The 20,391-nt window shown below is 38.7% G+C and overlaps 1 long non-coding RNA gene across 3 annotated transcripts; it reads right to left on the minus strand.

The window, feature by feature from the left end:
* Nucleotides 1-5,771: 5,771 nt before the first annotated feature.
* LOC122241534 lies at nt 5,772-19,819 on the minus strand. 3 transcript variants are annotated; one of them, XR_006221745.1, is made up of 3 exons: nt 18,746-19,819; nt 18,325-18,470; nt 5,772-5,847 (listed from the first exon to the last, which is right to left on the minus strand). It is a non-coding gene; the product is annotated as an uncharacterized LOC122241534 (long non-coding RNA). The 3 variants fall into 3 exon arrangements; XR_006221744.1 differs by lacking the exon at nt 5,772-5,847 and having other exon boundaries at nt 18,063-18,470; nt 18,746-19,101; nt 19,502-19,819; XR_006221746.1 differs by lacking the exon at nt 5,772-5,847 and having other exon boundaries at nt 18,063-18,470; nt 18,746-18,837; nt 18,973-19,819.
* Between the last annotated feature and the right edge of the window lie 572 nt (nt 19,820-20,391).

Below are 20,391 nucleotides of genomic sequence, written 5' to 3' on the forward strand. Positions count from 1 at the left end.
AAGGATGATCACTATCACCCCTTATATTCAGCCTTGTTCTGGAGGTCTGAGCAGGTGCATTAAAGGAAAATAAAAGTATGCAGATTAGAGAGGAATTAGTAAAATTTCCATTATTTGTATATAGTTGTGTTGAGTGATACTTCAAAAGCATCTACAGATAAATGATTGAAAATAACAAGTCTGATGAGTAAAAAATCAGTATTAGGCAACTACCAATCTGAGATCTCTACATGGGTATCTTGGAGTCATCTCACTGTTAACAGGGCCCACACCCTTGATTTTTTTTTTCTCTAAAATGTGTCTCATCTCCCTTCTAATGCCCTTATTTCTGTCAATGGCAACACCATTTACCTAGTTACCCAAGCCAGAATTAAAGGTAAGAATGCTTCTAGCCTTTGTAGAAATCAGAAAAGGGCACTTTTTGCACATGCATGTAGCCCATGGCGGGACAGGGCTTTGTGAGCTCAGTGTGTGATAGATTTCAGCTCTATGTGCCCTTGTCACCTTGGTACTCTTACACAGTGAACATCCCTCACAACTGTATGTGGCAGCCCTCTTCTGATCTTCCCCCATTTTCCAAACTCAATTCGTGAATACTGTCAAGTCTATCTCCAAAATATATCATGAGCCATTCTCTTCTCTTCTTCTCTGCTCCTTCCACCTCAGTCTGGGCCATCATCATCTCCCACCCTGACTACTGTACAATACCCTCCTGGCTGGTCATTCTGTTTCCACTCTTGTTCCCCTCCAATCTATTCTCCACATAGCAGCTAAAGGGATCATCTTAAAACATAAATCCAGTAACATCAGTCTCCTGCTTCAGTTCTTCAATGGCTTTCCATGTCACTCAGAAAAAAACAACAAGAATTAAAAACCCCAAACTCTTTACTATGAACTGCAAGGCCCTGTGTGATCTGCCCCTGTCTGTGTTTTCAGCCTCATCTTGTGCCACTGTCTCTGTCCATTCTGCTCCGGCCACTGTAATCTTACTTCAGTTTAATTAACTTGCCAAAGTTCTCAAGTACCGCAGGCTTTTGCACCCGCTGGTCCCCCTTTTTGAACAGTAAAAATTACTACAATTTCTTTTGCTGTTTCTATGTGCCAGGCACTGTTGTAAGAGCCCTCTGTATAATACACACATCTAGTCCTCACGACAATAGTATGGAATAGGTACTACCGTGCTCCACATTTTACAGATGAGCAAATAAAGACACAGAAAGTTTAATTTTTTTTAACGTTTATTTATTTTCTTGAGACAGAGAGAGAGAGACAGAGCATGAACGGGGGAGGGTCAGAGAGACAGGGAGACACAGAATCTGAAACAGGCTCCAGGCTCTGAGCTGTCAGCCAGAGCCCGATGCAGAGCTCGAACCCACAGACCGCAAGATCATGACCTGAGCCGAAGTCGGACGCTTAACTGACTGAGCCACCCAGGCGCCCTCAAAGACACAGAAAGTTTAAATAAATTGCCCAAAGTGCCACTTTGTAAATGATGAAACCAGGATGCACTTCTCCACACTTTTTATGGCAGCCTCTTCTTATCTTCTGGGCGTAAGCATATGTCCCATCCTTGGGGAGGCCTTCCCCGGCCCCTGTGTTGGAGATGGTCTCACTGTTGGTCACAATCTCAGCTCCTGGTCTGTGTGCTTCATAGTGTGTACTACGACTTGCTGTTATTATTTTTATCTGTTTTTGCCCCATTTCTCTCATGAGAACAGAAGGAACTCACTATACAAGCATCAATATGCTAAATGTTATAAAATACAAAGTGGTGAAAGAGCATACTTGTTCAACATCTAGTACATTGCTTTGTGTGCAATAACCACTCGACAAATGTTACCAAATTAATAAGAACAATATACCTTTCCTAGTCAGACACTTACCTGCACAAAATAAGTCTTCTACAATTTAAAACCAAATGAAAATAAAAATTGCTAAAATTTCTCCTCAATCAACTTTTACTAGAAAAACCCTACTTATGTTCAACTTACTGTAAGGACCATATAACCACAGAGACAGGAAGGAATGTATGTAGCCATGAATGGATGATAGGCCAATAAAGTTGTTTTTTGTTTTTTGGTTTTTTTTTTCAAAAGAACTCACTGTTGAGATCTTTTCTGATTCTGGGCTACATGCAATGCCTTTGATAGTAATTATTACTTTATTTTAGCTAGAGATTTAATTAGGAAATAAATATCCAGTATTTCTTTTCAGCCAAATGTCTTAATTTATTCTAATGTTCTGCCAGGTTTCTTATCAAGAGTAGCAGAAACTGGCTAATTGAAGCAAACAGAATTTCTTGAGAGGATGTCAGGTTCACAACACCAACAGGAGACTGGAACACAGGACGCTTGGAAATAGACAGGAGCTAAAAGGTCACTAGAGTCAAAAAGCCAGATGCAACCCCACAGTGACTGCTTCCTCAATGGATGACCTACACGAGGTGCCACCAGCACCCTGCCACTGTCCCCTATCCTGGCATTGCCCATAAAATACAAAATCCTGGGAGAAAGTGCCTGATTAGCCTAGCTCATGTGATAGGCTGCCCGAGTCTTCTCACATTAACACAATACACAGTTAATTCCCCGGAAGGAAACTGGAGATACGTAATACTGGGAGGCCAAAACCAAAAATGTCTTTTACATAAGTTGTGCAAGGAAAAGCAGAAATAATGTGTTTTCACATTTTCTTCTTTTTAGAATTTTGTTAAAGGCACAGATTTTATGCACACGCAGAGATCTGAACATTAGAAGGGACTTCACTCTTCCTCCAGCCTGACACTCCTATTTGATTTAGGCATTAAACAAAAAAATTCATATTCTCACCGAAGAGTGAAATATGTAATGAACATTCATGAATAAGTCATGTGTGACATGGGCTTATCAGAATTAAAAGTCAAGAAGGCATCCACCATCTTGACAGAAGTGAAGAGGGATGTTTAATTTGGGTCATGACCCAACCATATTTTCACCTACCTATTGGCCTCTTCCTATGGTTTGCCATGTCTGTGAGTTTAATTTTGGACATACTAACTCAAGCTTAGAATGTCCCAAACCAAACTCATCTCTTCCACACCTGCCACTTCTCTTGTTTTTCCAGTCTTGATAGGCCCACCCCATCCAATCTAGCCACCAGCTCCAAAAACCCAGGGCTCATCCATGACTATCCCACACTTCACCACGCACATGCCATCATATCACCAAACTCTCAGTTATTCCTACAGATTGCTTTTCACGCATATGACTTGCTCTCCATCCCCCCTCGCCAGCATCTTGGCTCAAATTCATGACATCTGTACTTCTTACCACCTAACTTTTCTTCCAGTTTTGGTTAATTTTAGTAGGTACCGTAGGACATGCAGTTTAGTTCACTGGGTACAATTCCAGCCATATATCTTACCACTTCTTCCCATCTTGTGAATGACTGGAATTCTGAATATATCCTACTCTTTCATGTACCTCAAATTTTAATGTGCTGGTTTTCAATTGGTTAATCTTTCTACCTGCGTGGGTCATTCTTGTCCTCCTAGTGTGCCTGCTAAACCTCTACTCCAGCCTTTCGGATTCTGTTTTATCAAATTTTTCCTGAAGACTTTCCCATCCCAACTCTACCACTCTCAAGTGGACTTGGGCATTTCCTCTGAGCTTCCATAGCACTTGTCCATTTTCCCCTAGACTGTTTGCCTACTCTCCTTATTTGTCCGTGTGTCTGTTTTCCTTTTTGAACTGAGAGCTCCTTGAGTGCAGGGACTGTGGCACATTCATGGTTGTGTTTTCTCACTCACTGCATTCATTTAGCGCCTGCTACACCACGGGCAACAAAATGAACAAAATGGTAACACATGAAGCATGCTTCACTGAATGAAACCCACAGATGAGGATGAGACTGTAGGAAACTCCAGAAACCAAGCTGAGAGGGGCCTGTGCGTCCTCACCCTGTCATGCCTATTACCCCAGCTCCACAGTGGCACCCAAAGGGAAGGAACTTCAGGAGAGCAGTCTTCATCACGTGCCAAGTGCTGGGACCCCCTTCTCTCTTGTTCTCACCAATTTTTGTTATCTTACTGCATTTGCCTAGAATACAAACTACTTGCAGCTCCCATTTCTAGCCCAGGACTTGCCTCAAAGACCTAACAACCGTTTTGGTCCATTCCATTGTAAATCTCCTTACACGGAGTTCATTCTATTTTCTCTTTGCTGTTCCAAGTGATGACACCCCTGCATCAGCCTTTGACCCGTGGACTGTGCCTCAGTGTTGGCCCTCATGGTCCGCATTGCTTTTGGGATCAAGCCTGAAGATAGAGAGGGATATCTTGGGCAAGGCTAAAATGAATATCAGCCTAATTTAAAGAAAAAAAAAAAAAAGTAGAGCCATGGGAGAGAGTCCAGAGTCCAGACCTAACAGTTTTATCTGGAAATATCTGTTTGTCTTAACGCCCACTTTTCATGGCCTTGTGTCCATGTACAACACGTGTGCACTCATCCATATGTTCTTCTGTTCATTTATTTCTTTGGGCGCTTCCTGAGCTTCTAGTCTATGCTAGACTCTGGGATAAAAAGATTTTAGAACAAAGACATTTTCCCTGCTCTTCAGATTGCTCATAATCTGGAAGGAGAGAGTTCCATGAATGATAATTATAAAACATAAAATAAATGTGTCAAAATAAAGGGACAACTGACTGGCTCAGTTGGAAGACCATGCGACCTTGATTTAGGGGTTGTGAGTTCGAGCCCCACAATGGGAGTAGAGATTACTTAAAAGTAAATAAATAAAAATTAAAAAAAATAAATGTGTCAAAGTAAATATGCACAGGTCTAACAGTAACAGAGGAGAGAGTGTACAATCTTAAAGGTAATATCTGGTGCCTGACATAATCCCAAAATGTTAAATATTTCATGCAAGGCTTTGTATAACCCTGCTCCACTTTTCTAACCTTCTTTCTTTTGGTTTTATTATTTCTTTGTACAATTAAACTCTCTAAAGTCCAACCATATGTGACACTACCACAGAAGATGCTCATCGGGCATTTTAGATAGATTTTATCTTATTCTATTTTATTTTATTTTATTTTATTTTATTTTATTTTATTTTATTTTATTTTATTTTAATTCAAGGTTGTGAAGTAAGACTAATTTATTTGGGGGAGGAAATTTGATAGAATAGATTTGTCTTCAATATAGCCAACCTTCTACCAGCACTATGCATCACCCCAAATGATAAATAATCTTAGTTTCACAGATAATCTTAAAATCATGCATAGTTAAATTTAGGATGCATTTTTTTGCTTTCCTACTCTATTATCTTACCTAGGAGATATGCCCCATAGACTTTCCCTTTTTCAGGCTGTCAGCATTTAAAATTTAAAATTAACATGCATTTTCTAACCATATGCCAATGTTGATAAGTTTCTGATGGATGATGAGGAAGGAAACTGTCTGAGGACAAAAATTTGTCTTGCACAATCCCCAAACGAATATATGTTTAAATGGCTGTTTTCATTGTTCTCCTGTGTGTGTCTGTGCATGTGAAGTCAAGATATGAACAGCTTGCAGAAAAATAGTCCAACTCCAATATCAAAGAGGTCTATGATACATGTAATAGCAGTGTTCACAAGTGTATTTTCGAAACAGCCTTTGGGTGGAGTTCTATTACTGCCAACGGATTTAGTTGTTGTGGTTTATTCTAACACTTACTGTCACTTTGAACAATTAAGGTTGTTTGATCCAACGTTAGAAGACTGCATTTCATGAGAACCAAGACAACATCTCCTCTAGCTGTCTGGGCCAGCAGAGTGCGTCACACCACAGACAGCCTGCCCAGCCACTTCTTTCCGGTTCCTGTTTTTGTCTGAAAAATGGCAAAGTTGGGAATTAAAAATGAGTTGTAAAAGCCCCCAGCGTGATTCTTTGTAGTCAAATGTAAATGTAAATAAAAGCATACTAGGTTTGGAAATCAAATATGAAAGTGCATACAGTATTAATCCCTTTTTAAAGGAAATTTAAATATATCCAATGAAATAGCTCAGCTACTCCCTCTTCCTTTTGTGTTTTCAGCCTTTGTCAGAACACTGGTTCTTCAGCCTTAGATTACACAGATGCTGTAGTTTCCCTTTGCCTGATGCCCGTTCCCTGGTAACTAACTGCACTCTTCTTTACGAACTCATTTTAATCTCATGCTTCACCAAATGCAATCTGATCCTGCCCTCAAGAAATCGCTTCATCAAAACTGGCCAATCCCTAACCCCATTTGCCACTGTCAGGTCATTATTTTATCCGCCTTTTTTTTTTTTTTAATAATTATTTATTTTTGAGAGAGAGAGACTGAGTATGAGCAGGGGAGGGGCAGAGAGAGAGGGAGACACAGAATCCGAAGGAGGCTCCAGGCTCCAAGCTGTCAGCACAGAACCCGATGAAGGGCTCGAACCCAGGAACTGTGAGATCATGACCTGAGCTGAAGTTCCACACTTAACTGACAGAGCCACCCAGGCTCCACCTTTTTTTTTTGAAGTCTTCAACACCAACCACTTCTCCGGATCGTTAACCCTCAGATATCTTTCCATCCTCATCTTTCTTCTCTGACTCTGAAATTGTATTTCTGCTTCGTGCCTGTCTCAGGTTCCTGTCTTTGTCCCTCTTTTCCTCCTTTTACATTCTCACTTGACAACCTTATTTTTTTTCTAGTTTTTTTCCTGCAGTTTCTTAACCCTGAAAAGAACTTGAAAAAAACAAAAAAAAGCAATGAATGTCTATTGTAACAATATAAAGAATACAGTAGACTATCCAGTAAAGGATTGATTAGCTGTCTCTCCTCCCATATATTTATTTTGTATGTATATATGTATGTGTTTATATTTACACATGTATGTATATAGTAATATATTTATATGTACATATTTATATATGTATATATTTTGTTACAAAAGTGGAATCATATTACATATTCTACAATTTGTATTTTTTCTTTATAACATACCATGGATATCTTTTCTAATTGATGCAAATGGAGCTATTGAATCTTTTAAAGGACTTCATAGTATTCTGTCATATGGAAGTACCATACTTCTAAACTTCTTATGGACATATTCACATGATTATCCCACCAGCTAATCAAAATCAACCATCAAAAACCCAACATTATAGTTTGCATTTTAAACCATTGCATATCTGTAGCCTGTATTCCATATCTTGGTTAATAATATCACCATCTGTTCATGTGTGAAATGTGAATGCTAGCACTAACATTTCTCCAAAGTTGTGGATGTGAATTTTACTCTCTATTAGAAACTTGCCCCTGGGTATGATGCCACAGATGCCTCAGGCTCTCCTACCCCAGACCAAATCTTCATTGGGTAGTACAACTCTCAACTTGAGTAATTCAGTCAAAATGCCTAGGAGTTGGCTTTTTCACTTCCCATGTCACTGAGCTTGTCCAGTTTTATCACCGAATATCTCTTGATTTTATTCTATCTAGTCTTTCTCTATTATCATTGTCTTAGTAGGATTTCCTTCTCTCTCATTTGACCCTTGCAACAGTGTCTTTACTATTACCATTCTCTGCTCACTCCCACTCTCCTCCCCTGTGACCCATCCATTTGCCAAGCTTTCATTAACCTGCTTCTCATCTAAAGGGTAGATAGAGGGGTGCCCAGATGGTTCAGTTGGTGTGTGTCCAACTCTTGATTTCTGCTCAGGTCATGTTCTCAGAGTCATGAGACAGAGCTGCACGTTGGGGCTCTCTCTCTCTCTCTCTCTCTCTCTCTCTCCTCTATACTTGCACATGCACTCTCTCTCTCTCTAAAATAATAAAAAATTAAAAAAATAAAGGGTAGATAGATCTGTCCATAACTATGCAGCTCGAAGATCTTCACTAACTCCCATCCACACACAGAATAAAGTTCACACTCTTTAGCTTGCAATGCAAAACCTTCCTATCCCCTACCTAGCTTTCTGATCTCATTCTTATTTCCCAGCTGTGTCTTGCAATTCATGCTTTTGCAATTCCAAACTACTTACACACACACACACACACACACACACACACACACACACACAATAAGGTTTTTAAGACCTCCACATACTTACAAATGTTAATTCCTCTCTGTGAGATGGCTTCCTGCACCCCCTTACCTTAAAAACTCCTATTTATTCTTCAAAGTCGTACTCCACCATCTTTGCTCAATGGAGTCTTCCCTAATTCTCCCTAGGCAAAATAAATTCCTTCTTTCTTTACTATTTGTGAACTTTCCACTCATATTATTGCATCTATATGTATATACACACATATTTATTGCATATTATATTATTATCTGTTTCCTTCACTGTCACCCCTAGACTTATTTTCTACCCTAGTTCTTTGATAGTAAAGACCAGGTATTAACTCATATTTGTATATTTAACATCTGCCACACTTCTGGCATATAATAAGTGCTCAGTAAATTTTTATTGGGGTAAATTGAGTAATGACTTCATTCCTTTGTCTCCCTGAGCGTCTATATCCAACCATCTCTTTACAATGCCACCTCCTCAATTTTAGTGCCTCTCTTTGATTTCATTCCCTCCACCGTTAGCATAGACAAGAGCTGGTTCCCTTTCATCTATGCACTCAACTGCACTTGCTAAATACGTGTAGTTCAGGGAATATAAAGTGATGGAAAACATGGTGTCTGGCTGGAGAAGCCTGTGACCACTCTCTGTGGAACAGACACACCGACCAATCACTGAAATAACTTTGTGGCCCATAATTTTCTCCCAATCGAATGTCCCTTTTACAGTACCCTCAGGCTATTCCTCATAGCTCTGCTCATTACTTTGGAACTCAAAACCCTGTGGCTTTCTATTTATTGAGAATAAAGATTCACCATTTAGGCTGGCATTCAGGAGTCTGCCTTTTACATCCTGCTCCCCCTCTCTCCTTTCCTCCACTACTTCTTGATCTTACCCATTCTTCAAAGATGAATTCAAATATCTTTTCCATGAAACCTTCCAGGATCCTTCTAGAAATAATTAGCATGTCACTTCTTTTGTTACATTAATGTGCATCCTTCTTTGTGTTATAATTATTTATGTCTACATCTATCTCCATTAATAGAGTGGGGCAGCAATAAGATTGGGGCACTTTTCTTTTTTGGCTTCACAAAATCAATACTTACAGAAATATACTAGGCTTTTAAATTTGAAGCTTATTTCTTATTCCATTTGAGGATTGTTCATTCTTCCCATATTCATAGTTCTTAGTGATATTTCTATGAGCTTTACAGAATCAAATACCATGATGGTAAAATTTATATTTTATAAAGAATATGGGTTTTGGGGTTTTTTTGTAAAATAACTTTACAGCAAATGTAACTAATTCTCTAGAAAGGATGTTATTGCCTAGAGTCACAGTGAAATTACATAGCAACAAACCTTCATTAATGAAGAATAATTATTGTAGTGTGGTAATCTCAAATGCAAAATAGTATTATAATAAAGTATGTGTATCACACTTGTCCAAATGAATTAATATTGCTTACTCTTTTGATTAAAAGTTCAAAGATTTTTTAATCGTGTCTGTGCACATTTTGCATGTAATCTGCTGAATCCAGCAATAAGTGATAACAAACCTATCGTTTATGTAAATGTTCACAAGCTTGACGGTAATGAAGCTTGGATTAGCTTTTTCAGAGGAATGAGGAGTGCAAATATGTAATCTTCTCACATGCATGCAGGCTAGGATGATTCTTTTTTTTTTTTTTTCCAGTTGAGAGCTCTTTACTGATGCAAAAGTGATTTTATGTTGCTTTTAGATCCTTATTTGATACATTTGGCCTGGAGGACAAATGACTGGAGAGAGTTGCTGTGAAGCCAAGTAGAAACATGGAGAGCTATGGCAGAATTGTATGAAAGAGATGAGTTGTGCTTCTTACAATTAAAATTAAATATTATTTATCCAGATACACTAAACTTATTACTATTAGAAATCAATAGGGGTGCCTGGGTGGTTCAGTCAGTTGAGCATCCGACTTCAGCTCATGTAGTGATCTCACAGCTACTGAATTTGAGCACCAGAGCCTGGAGCCTGCTTCGAATTCTGTCTCCCTTTCTCTCTGCCCATCCCCCACATGTGCGCGCTCTCTCGCTCTCTCTCTCTCTCTCTCTCAAAAATGAATAATAAAAATTTTTTTAATTTTTTTTAATGTTTATTATTTTTGAGACAGAGACAGAGTGTGAACAGGGGAGGGGTAGAGAGAGAGGGACACAGAATCTGAAACAGGCTCCAGGCTCTGAGCTGTCAGCACAGAGCCCAACGCGGGGCTCGAACCCATGAACAGTGAGATCATGACCTGAGCTGAAGTCGGATGCTCAACTGACTGAGCCACCCAGGCACCCCCCCCCCCCGAAAAAACATTTTTTTAAAGAAATCGATTTTTCTTCTTATCTTTCTCCAGTACAGAATCAAGTCTAGGGTCAGGAATTGTTTTTTTTTTTTTTTTAATGTTTCTTCATTTTTGAGAGAGACAGAATGTGAGCTGGGGAGGGGCAGAGAGAGAGGAGGAGATACAGAATCCAAAGCGGGCTCCAGGCTCCCAGCTGACAGCAGAGAGCCTGATGCGGGGCTCAAACTCAGAAACTATGAGATCGTGACCTGAGCCTAAGTCTGTTCCTCAGTCTACTGAGCCACCCAGGCGCCCCAGGAATTGTATTTAATTGTTACATTTCTTTGCTTCTTTTTATCTGGAACTTTCTGCAGCTTTTCTTTGTCTTTTATGACCTAGACTTTTTTTTAATGTTTATTTATTTTTGAGAGAAAGAGAGACATAGCACAAGTGGGGAGGGGCAGAGAGTGGGGGAGATACAGAATCTGAAGCAGGTTCCAGACTCTGATCTGTCAACACGGAGTCTGACATGGGGCTCGAACCCACCAACTGCGAGATCATGACCTGGACCGAAGTTGGAGGCTTAACCGACTGAGCCACCCAGATGCCCCTAGGACATTGACATTTTTGAAGAATACATCTTCTCTCTCCCCTTTATACAGAATGCTCCTTATTTACATGTTTTATTTCAAAGAATTATATTTTATGTTTTAAAGGCCTTATCCTTTAATTAAATATAAAAATGTTCAAGTATCTTTCTTTCAGTTCTTTTAGGAGTTCATTTTTAAAAAAAATCGTTGATACATCAACTAATGAATAAACAAAATATGGTATATTCAATCAAAAGAATATTATTCAGCCATAAAAGGGAATGAAGTACTAATATATGCCATAACATGGATGAACCCTGAAAACATTTCACTAAGTGAGAGAAGCCAGACACAAAAGGTCACATATTGTATGATTAAATTTATATGAAATGCACAGGCAAATCCATAGGCCCAGAAAGCAGATTACTGATTGCCAGAGACTAGAAAGAGGAGAGAGACTGGATACAGAGCTCCTTTTTGGGGTGATAAAAACATTTATGAATTATACACATTAAAATGATAAATTTTATATTATGTGTTTTTTTCCATAATGTGTAAATTTTTTTGATCCATTTATGTATAGTTGGTTTAAAAAATTAGGTAGGAATCAGCTTCAGTTTTGTTTTGTTTTATTTTCCCAATGGGCTAGTCCATCACCATAATGTCCAAATGATAAATTGGTTTTGAGCCAACGATTTCAAATGCCTCTTTTCATTGTATTCTGTATTCTTATATTGATTTGAGTCCCTTTTTGGACTTTCTGTTCTGACCCAGAGTTCCATCTGCCTCTTCCTATGCCGACAGCATACTATTTAATGTACTGTAGCTTTAAGTTATGCTTTGATATTTTGCAGGACCAATTCCCTGCTCAATTCTTCACTCCCAGAATTCTTCCTTTGCAGAATTTTCCTGGAAGTTTTGGTACTTTTGCTATACGAGATAAATATTATAATCTTCACTCAGGTTCCTTGTTAAAGCTTTAGAATTCTTCTGATAGACTTTTTTTTAAAAGCAATTTTAGGTTCATAGTGAAAATGAGTGGAAAGTACAGAGTTCCATGTACTCCATGACCCCCACTCCCAATACACACATACACATAGTCACAACCTTCCCATCACACAGGACCAGAATGGTACATTTGTTACAATGAATGAGCCGTCATTGGCACATCATTATCACCTAAGTCCATAGTTCATATTAGGGTTCACTCTTGATGTTATACATTGTAGTGTACCTTGTTCATTCTTGGTATTGTATATTAGGCTTTTGACAAATGTATAATAACATATATCCATCATTGCAGTATCATACAGAACATATTCACTGCCCAAAAAGAATCCTCTATGCTCTGCCTATTCATCCCTCCCTGTCCCTCAACCCCTGATAACTACTGATCTTTTTACTGTCTGTATAGTTTTGCTTTTTCCAGAATGTCATATAGTTGGAATCATACAGTATGTAGCCTTTTCAGATTGGCTTCTTTTACTTAGTAATATGTATTTAAGTTTCCTCCATATTTTTATGGCTTGACAGCTCATTTCCTTTTGGCACTGAGTAATATTCTGTTATCTAAGCTATATTCTGTTTCTAAGCTATTTATCCATTCACCTACTAAAAGTTATCTTGGTTGCTTCCAAGTTTTAACAATTATGAATAAAGCCACCATAAATATCTGTGCCTAGGTTTTTGTATGGATGTAAGTTTTTATTTTCAAGTAATCTCCACGCCCCATGTGGAACTCACAACCTGAGATCAAGAGTCACATGCTCTACCAACTGAGCACCCCTGTGTGGCACCCCTGTGTGGACATAAGTTTTCAGTTCCTTTGGGTAAATACCAGAAGCACAATTGCTGGGCCATATGATAAGAATATGTTTCATTTTCTAAGAAACTGCAAAACACTCTTCCACAGTGGCTGTACCATTTTGCATGCTCACCAGCAATGAATGAGAGTTCCTGTTGTGTCACATCTTTGTCAGCATTTGGTGTTGGTATTCTGGATTTGGGCCATTCTAATAGGTACATAGTGGGCTATTGGAATTTTGACTGCCAAATTTATCCTCTAGTTTGGGATTAGCTCTCCATTATTCAAGTCTTCTTTTATGTCTCTAAGTGGATATTTATAATTTTTTCAAGTAAGTTCTATATATTTTTGTAACATTTATTTCTATTTATTTACATATGTCTTATATTATCTATGACACAATTTCCTTTACATTTTCCAAACTATTTTCTGTGTCTGACAGTTACGGATTTTTATATTTCTTTTATACTGATTACCTTACTGAAGTCCAGTTCTAGATGACATAATATAGTTGTAATAATTTTACCTCCTATCCATGTTTATACTTCTTATTTAGGTGCTTTCTTGAGAAATTCTCATCCACATACTTGTCTTTCATCCATCTGGCATAAATAAATTCAGCTCCCTCCTCTTTAGCTGTGGCTCTCAATCTATTTCTGAATTTCAGACTCCTCTCTAGACTTGAGACATCTTTTTATTCGTTCAACAAATATTTATCAAGCACTTACTGTGAACTAGACCCTTTCCAGATGTATCTCCTGGAATAGTAAAACAACTAACTCCTAACAAAGAAAGTTTTATTTATAAGAGAATAACACTGCTGTGTTGTTATTATAATGTTTAAGTTTTGCAAGATAGTGCATTTCATCACAAAGAATCTCCAGTTTCTCAAGCAGTTCATATTTGTAAAATTATGCCGAAACTACATTTACCCAGCATCCTGCAATGTATTTTGGTGTCTCTGCAGCTCGTTTGATCCTGGAAATCCCATTTTTACATGTTTCAATCTTAAATTTGGGATAAAGAACTCCAACATGTAATGTTTTATCAAAAGAATATATGGTGCCAACCGTCATGAGGATTTAAGACAGTGATCACAAATAAATGTGATAAATCATTTACTTGAATGGTTAACCCAGCAGATTTTAAGTCAAAGTTTACAATTTATTTTTTATATTTTCCCACTGGCTTGCTTTGATGATTCATCTAAAGCCACATGATTAGCTCAACTTCAAACCTCTATCAGCATATTATAGAACTGGTATCACTCTTGAGAAAAAAGATCTGCAGGAGTTTAGGAAGTGGGAGGTCATCTGAGAAGGTTCAGAAAATAGACAAGTTGTTTATATGCAACTGTGGTTATTCTGTAAGGAGAGAAAGTCAGAAGACTGGGGTTTAGGTACTAGATCTTGCATTATGTAGGGAGAATTACAGCTCTTTTCTCCAGCTATAAGATGAGAATAAGTGTACTTACTCCTCTACTTCAGACCAATGTTAGGAGAATAAATTAGATAACATATGACAACCTTATAATCTTCTTGTTATTGTGGAATGTTAGGAAAGATCACCTAGTCAAACCTTTTCAGTGCAAGGAATCCCATATACAGTGCTCCTAACAAGTAGATAGGTATTAGGCTTGATGAGGGAGTGTGGGGCAGGCTGAGGACAAAATACAAGCTGGCACACCCCTCGCTCCTCCCCCACAGGTGGAATATGTGTGATATTCCTAGGACACTCCTGGCTACCCAAGAACAAAGGAAGGGGGTTTAAGTGCTCGCCATGGTAAAGTGAGAAACTAAGGCAAATGAAAAACTAAATTCCCTTACCACCTGCAGCCCATTGACAAGTCCTTGAAATCAACCGAGTGACCTTCCTCTAAGATCTCAGCTGCCTCGATGATGACACTTTGCTAGGGGCAAAGGAGAGTCCTAGCTTAACATTATCCCAACCTCCAGGATCCTGTAAGTTTGCTTCCTTTACCTCAACTGCCCCAAGATGTATTCTGGCAATCGTACTCCAAGCTTATGGCCCCCTGATATACATCTGAAGGTTCTCATGACTGAGGTTTTACTAAATGATAATAAATGGTGTTTTCCTAGCAACAGCTAGCCCCTCAAGGTCCTGGAAACTTTGCTTCTAAAATTCCTTAGAGACTTACTCTATCCCTGACCCCCTCCCAACCTGAGTGTATGTAACGAGTTACCCATCATGACCCCATGCAGCAATTCCTGCCCATAGGTCCTGTCCCTGTGCTTTAAATAAAATTATCTTCTTGCACCAAAGATGTCTTAAAAAATTCTTTCTTGGCCATGAGCTCCAGACCACCCCACCATCACCCCAAAACCTCATCAGGATCTGCTATGTAATAGAGAAATCAAAGGTTATAGAGAAAAGTACTCTATTAAAAAGGGTAAATACTAATATAAGGTATTAACTAATACCTTACTAACTAACTAAATACTAATATAAGGTATTAACACATACTCTAATGATGAAGACTAAAATGGGGGAAATCATCTTAACCAGCAGTTTTTTTTTAAGTTTATTTATTTATTTTGAGAGAGAGAGACACACACACAGAGAACAGGGGAGGGGCAGAGAGAGAGGGAGAGAAAGAATCCCAAGCAGGCTCCTCGCTGACAGCAATGCTGGGGGCAGGGAGTTGGGGGGTGGGGGGTGGGAGTGGTACCTAGATCTCACAAACAGGAGTTCATGACTTGAGCTGAAGTCGAGTCAGATGCTCAACAGACTTAGCCACCCAGGCACCCCCAGTTATTTCTGTATAACAAAATATTCTAAGGACACATGGAATTTTCTAATGTCAGATCCTTTGGAGGCAATGCCAAATGATATGGGATATATAAACTCACAATATATTTAAATCTACTCCTAGCTACTGAACACTTAGAAGGTTTTTCTTTCCAAATAAAGAAAATAACTTTAATTTTTGATATTTAAAATTTGGGATAACTATGTATTACATTTAGCAAATGTCAGATTTTCTATTCCAATGTGACTCAGCAGTGATAAAAAGTAAAAAGATTCTAAAAGCAAAATAGTTGCTGTCAGTGGAAATAAAGTGCTTCAGGTTTGTTTGCATTACAGTCCCAGAACAAAACAAAACAAAACAAAACAAAAAAAGAATCAAAGTACTGTCATGTTGAGAAAATGCTTAAATTACCTAAAACATCAATAATGGCCAGGCTAGCCTGTTATGTATTGACCATCTCTACCAGTGAAATAAGAACATGGAACATGTACTATTTTCATCATAAATACTATTTAATAAAAAATTGGAGACAGGACATGCACAGAAAAAAGCCTTTCTTTTTCTGGTTTCAACATCACTGACATCATCCTTCCTAAAACAAACAAACAAATAAATAAATAAATAAATAAATAAATAAATAAATAAATTACACAATCCATTGGCCTGAAATGAGGTTCTCATTAGTTTTTCTCCCACAAGTGAATAGGCCAACAAAAAGCTGCATTCCAACTAGGTTGTCTCCTTGAAAACATTTATTTTGTGTTCTTTAAAATGCTTTTGTGCAAGGAAGACTCATGACAATGGTGTTGATTGACAAAAGGAGGGCCTTGATTGTGTTTATAAACAAACACAAGACCTGTGACTTCAAGTTGCAATGCAAACATTAAACAAAAATATGCTGCCTTCTCAGACTGAAAAATGCAGGACCTTTAGTCAAAAAGAAAATATATTGATTAAGTACCTGTCAGATACGTAACACTAGACATAAACTTTTTTTAAAATGGAAGAGAGGAAAATCTATAGCCAATTTAATGAACTTATTTCTGTTTCTTGGCTCACCTAAAATTCTGCTATAGTATTTTTCTTCTTCACTAAAAGTGTTCAAATACCACAATCTATTAGCAAATATAGCCTAAAATACTGTGTTTTCATAAAATTTTGCACATTTTCTTTATGGCATTTACTAAAAAATATTCTTAGTTCTCAGGAAAAAAGGAGTGGATCTTTATTACTTCTTAAAATGGTTTCAGAGAAATAAACTGTTGGAAGTTCCTTTACTATCTTTTTTTGTCTTCAAATGAAGTACATCCTGTCTGAAAGAGAATTACTAACAAACTAAAAGCAAGAGTTTCAGGGTAACTGAATTTAAAAATATTTTGCATTGAAAGAAAGTTCTGATATGTTCTGAGCATATCAGATGATAGGCTTTAGTATAAAAAAAAGCTCTTCAAGGCACTATGTTAAGCCATGATAGCTTTTAAAACACTTGTTAAACAAAGTTGTGACTCATGCTTGTGGTCAGTGTATGAGGAATTAGAAATTGTTTGAGTTTCAATAAATCAGATCTTAGAATTGGTGAGGACAGGTATTGCTACGTGGTAATGCAATTTGTAGAATTTTGCAGCTGTGTGACTAAAGGAATATACTTTATGATAACTTAAAAGAAACTGTGACTCTATATTATACTTTGGCATCAGGAGTAGGGAACTTAAATTCTTAAGGAATAAGGCTTGGTACCCTTGGTGCTCTTTCCTTAAAACACCCTGGAGAACGGAGCAGGGAAGCCACTCTCTTCCAGGTCTCAGCTTCTGACTTCTTAGAGTCAGAACTTCCATCAGTGGAGCAAGTAGCAACAACAGTAGCAGCAAACAGCAACAGGAGCAACATGCATTTTCTTCCATATCAACTTAATATCAACTGACTCTTAGCAACATAAGTATTTTTATAGTCACCACTGCAGAGGAAAAAAGTGCAAGGGCAACTGTAGGCACAGGAAAGTTCCTTAGAAGAAAGAGGGACAGAGTAGAAAGATGCCGCCATTTGTTGCCCACACCAGAAACCTGGGTGACAGTCATGCTTTATGCCTTCCTTGACTCCCCACCCACATCCAGATATTCCAGACTGAAAATTATTCCTATCCAGTGTTTCTCGAAAGTGTCCACTTCTTTCTTTCCCTGGTACCCTGACATAAATTAAGCTACCTTTTTATCTCATCTGGCATTTTGTAACAGACCCCTGGCTACCACCACTCATCCAGCCATCCTCCATGTGAGAACCAAAGTGAGATTTTTTTCCCCAAAGTTTATTTATTTATTTTGAGAGAGAGAGGGAGTATGCACTGTGTGCGCGAGTGGGGTCGGGCAGAGAGAGACCCCCAAGCAGGCTCCTCTCAGTCAGCACAGAGCCTATTGCCAGGCTCAAACCCAGGAATGTGAGATCATGACCTGAGGTGAAACCAAGAGTCAGACTCTCAACTGACTGACTGAGCCGCCCAGGAGCACTCCCCCCCACCCCCGACATTTTACATAAAGTTTGTTTGTTTGGAGAAGGAGCACACAAAGTGAGCTTTCTAAACTTCAAGTCTCCCTTGTGTAAAACTTCAGTAATTTCCCATTGCTGTCAGGATAGAGTCCACACTTCCTCATGTAGCTTTGGAGCCCCTTCCTGATCTGAGACTCTTCTAGCAAATACTTCTGAAGTTCCACCTCTTTATTCTCCGAATTACTGAAATTTCAGTTCTCTGAACAAGTGACGTTCTCAGCTCTGGATCTTTGCATGTTCCCAGCATGTTCCTACCCCTGCCTACCTCTCCTGTGTCAGGTCATACACTGTCCGCTCGGTGCCCCATGGCTCCACCTTGGGCTGGGAATGCACACTGGTCTTCTCTCTTAGGGATGCTCGTGTTTTCTCTGGTTCGAACGCTCCTCCCCAATTATGAAGTACAGTGTATACCTATGAGACAGCAGCATGGTACACTCAATAGCTATATGCAAAACTAGCATGAGGGAGAGTAGGTACATATTTTAAGCACATCTTGAAAACAGTTTCAGAAGTATGAAGTTCTCAGAAACCACAGTGGAAAACTAATATATAGACCACTGAAAATGAAACAAGAGAATGATTCTTTTTGAATGACATTTGGAAAACTGAGAGGCTGAGACAGAATCTAGACAGGTCCTCCAGGTCGCATAAGGGGTTGCTAAAACTTCCAAAGATGAACTACTTACACTGCATTATAATAAGTAGCTCATGGTCCATGAGCAGTGGATGTTTCCAGGCCAGCGGGGAAAGCAAAGATATCCTCAACCATGTAAGAGATCTGTTGAGTAATGGATTGAGACTGAGTTTCTATTTTTTGCCATGTTCCTCTGAATTATCTCCAGACCTGTATTTCCAACCTGATGGTGTATGTCACTACTTGGGCATCCCACAGGCACCTCTCAGAAGACCTTACCTGTCCAGAACAGAATTTGTCACTTTTCTCTCAACCTGCTGCTTTTCCAGTGTTTTCTCTTCTAGTTAGCGGCACCTCCATCCACTCAGATATCCAAGCAAGAGATCCAAGATATCCACTAACATGTTCCTGCAGTAAAAAACAAAAACAAACAAACAAACAAAAAAAACAAACAACTCTTACCACCCACATGCAACATGTCACCCTCTCTTCTTGATACTACTTTCTTCATTTTTTTATTTGAGTACAGTTGACACATGATGTTATGTTAGTTTCAGGCATATAACATAGGCATTCCGACAAATCTGTATGTTATGGTATGCTCACAAGTGTAGCTACAATCTGCCACCTTAGGACACTATTAAAATACCTTTGACTACACTCCCTATGCTGTACCTTTAATTTCGTAATAGTGCTCAAACCCACTGACTTCTCTTCATCCTCAGTGCCTCTACTTCAACGAAGGCTACACTCATTTCTGAATAATGAAGGTCCCTGATTGGTTTCCGTCCCTCCGATCTTGCCTTACCCTCATTCATTCCCCGTATTGCAGCCAGAGTTCTGTTTCCAAAGTTCACGTTTAATTATGTTGCTTCTTCTGTTTAAGACCTTAGAGCGATTCTCCATTGCTCTCAGGATAAAGCACTTGGTGAATATCTGTCGAATGACTTATCTTCTCAAATATTCAGAATAACATTAAGTTAGGCAGTATTATTCTATTTTGCAAGTAAGGGCACCAAGACTCAAGTGAAGAACTTAACCCAGAGTCAAACTGTCAGGTTTGTCTGACTCCTGAGGTGGTACTGTTTCTGTATCACACTGCCTATCCTTTCTCTCAGGAGACGGCTTCTTCACATAGATAGTGAAAAAAGACTGCTGGTTACACAATGCGTTTCTGCCAGTCATACACGAGTAAACAATTTCTGGTTCCCATAGCATTGTAGTAATTGCTTTATAGAAATATCTTGTACTGCAGTAAAAAATGTGATTAACCAGGAAGTGCAATTAAGCAGATTTTATTTTAAGAGCACGCAGAGAAAAGAGATTGTAAGCTTTTAGGCAAAATCTCAATATTACCAAAAACAAGCTGATAGGAATTTTTTTTTAAGCAGGCTTCACACCCAGCATGAACTTACGACCCTGAGCCAATCAGGACCTGAGCTGAGATCAAGAGTCGGACACTTAACCACCTGAGCCACCTGGGCGCCACAAGCTGATAAGAATTTTTAAGAACAGTTTCCAGGGTAGTAACTTGGAATTTCTACACGTAGAACTCTGCTGTCCATACCTTTCTATAGCAGGTATAAAGACCATCAGATAGAGCTTTGCCTGGCATAGGAGCTGGCACAGAGTAGATGTCCAGTAAGTATTTGTCACATGAATGAATTAATAAAGGGGAAAAGTAAAAGTGTTACTGGC

The sequence above is a fragment of the Panthera tigris genome, chromosome C1 (genome assembly GCF_018350195.1).
Source record: "Panthera tigris isolate Pti1 chromosome C1, P.tigris_Pti1_mat1.1, whole genome shotgun sequence".
Classification (NCBI taxonomy): Eukaryota; Metazoa; Chordata; class Mammalia; order Carnivora; family Felidae; genus Panthera; species Panthera tigris.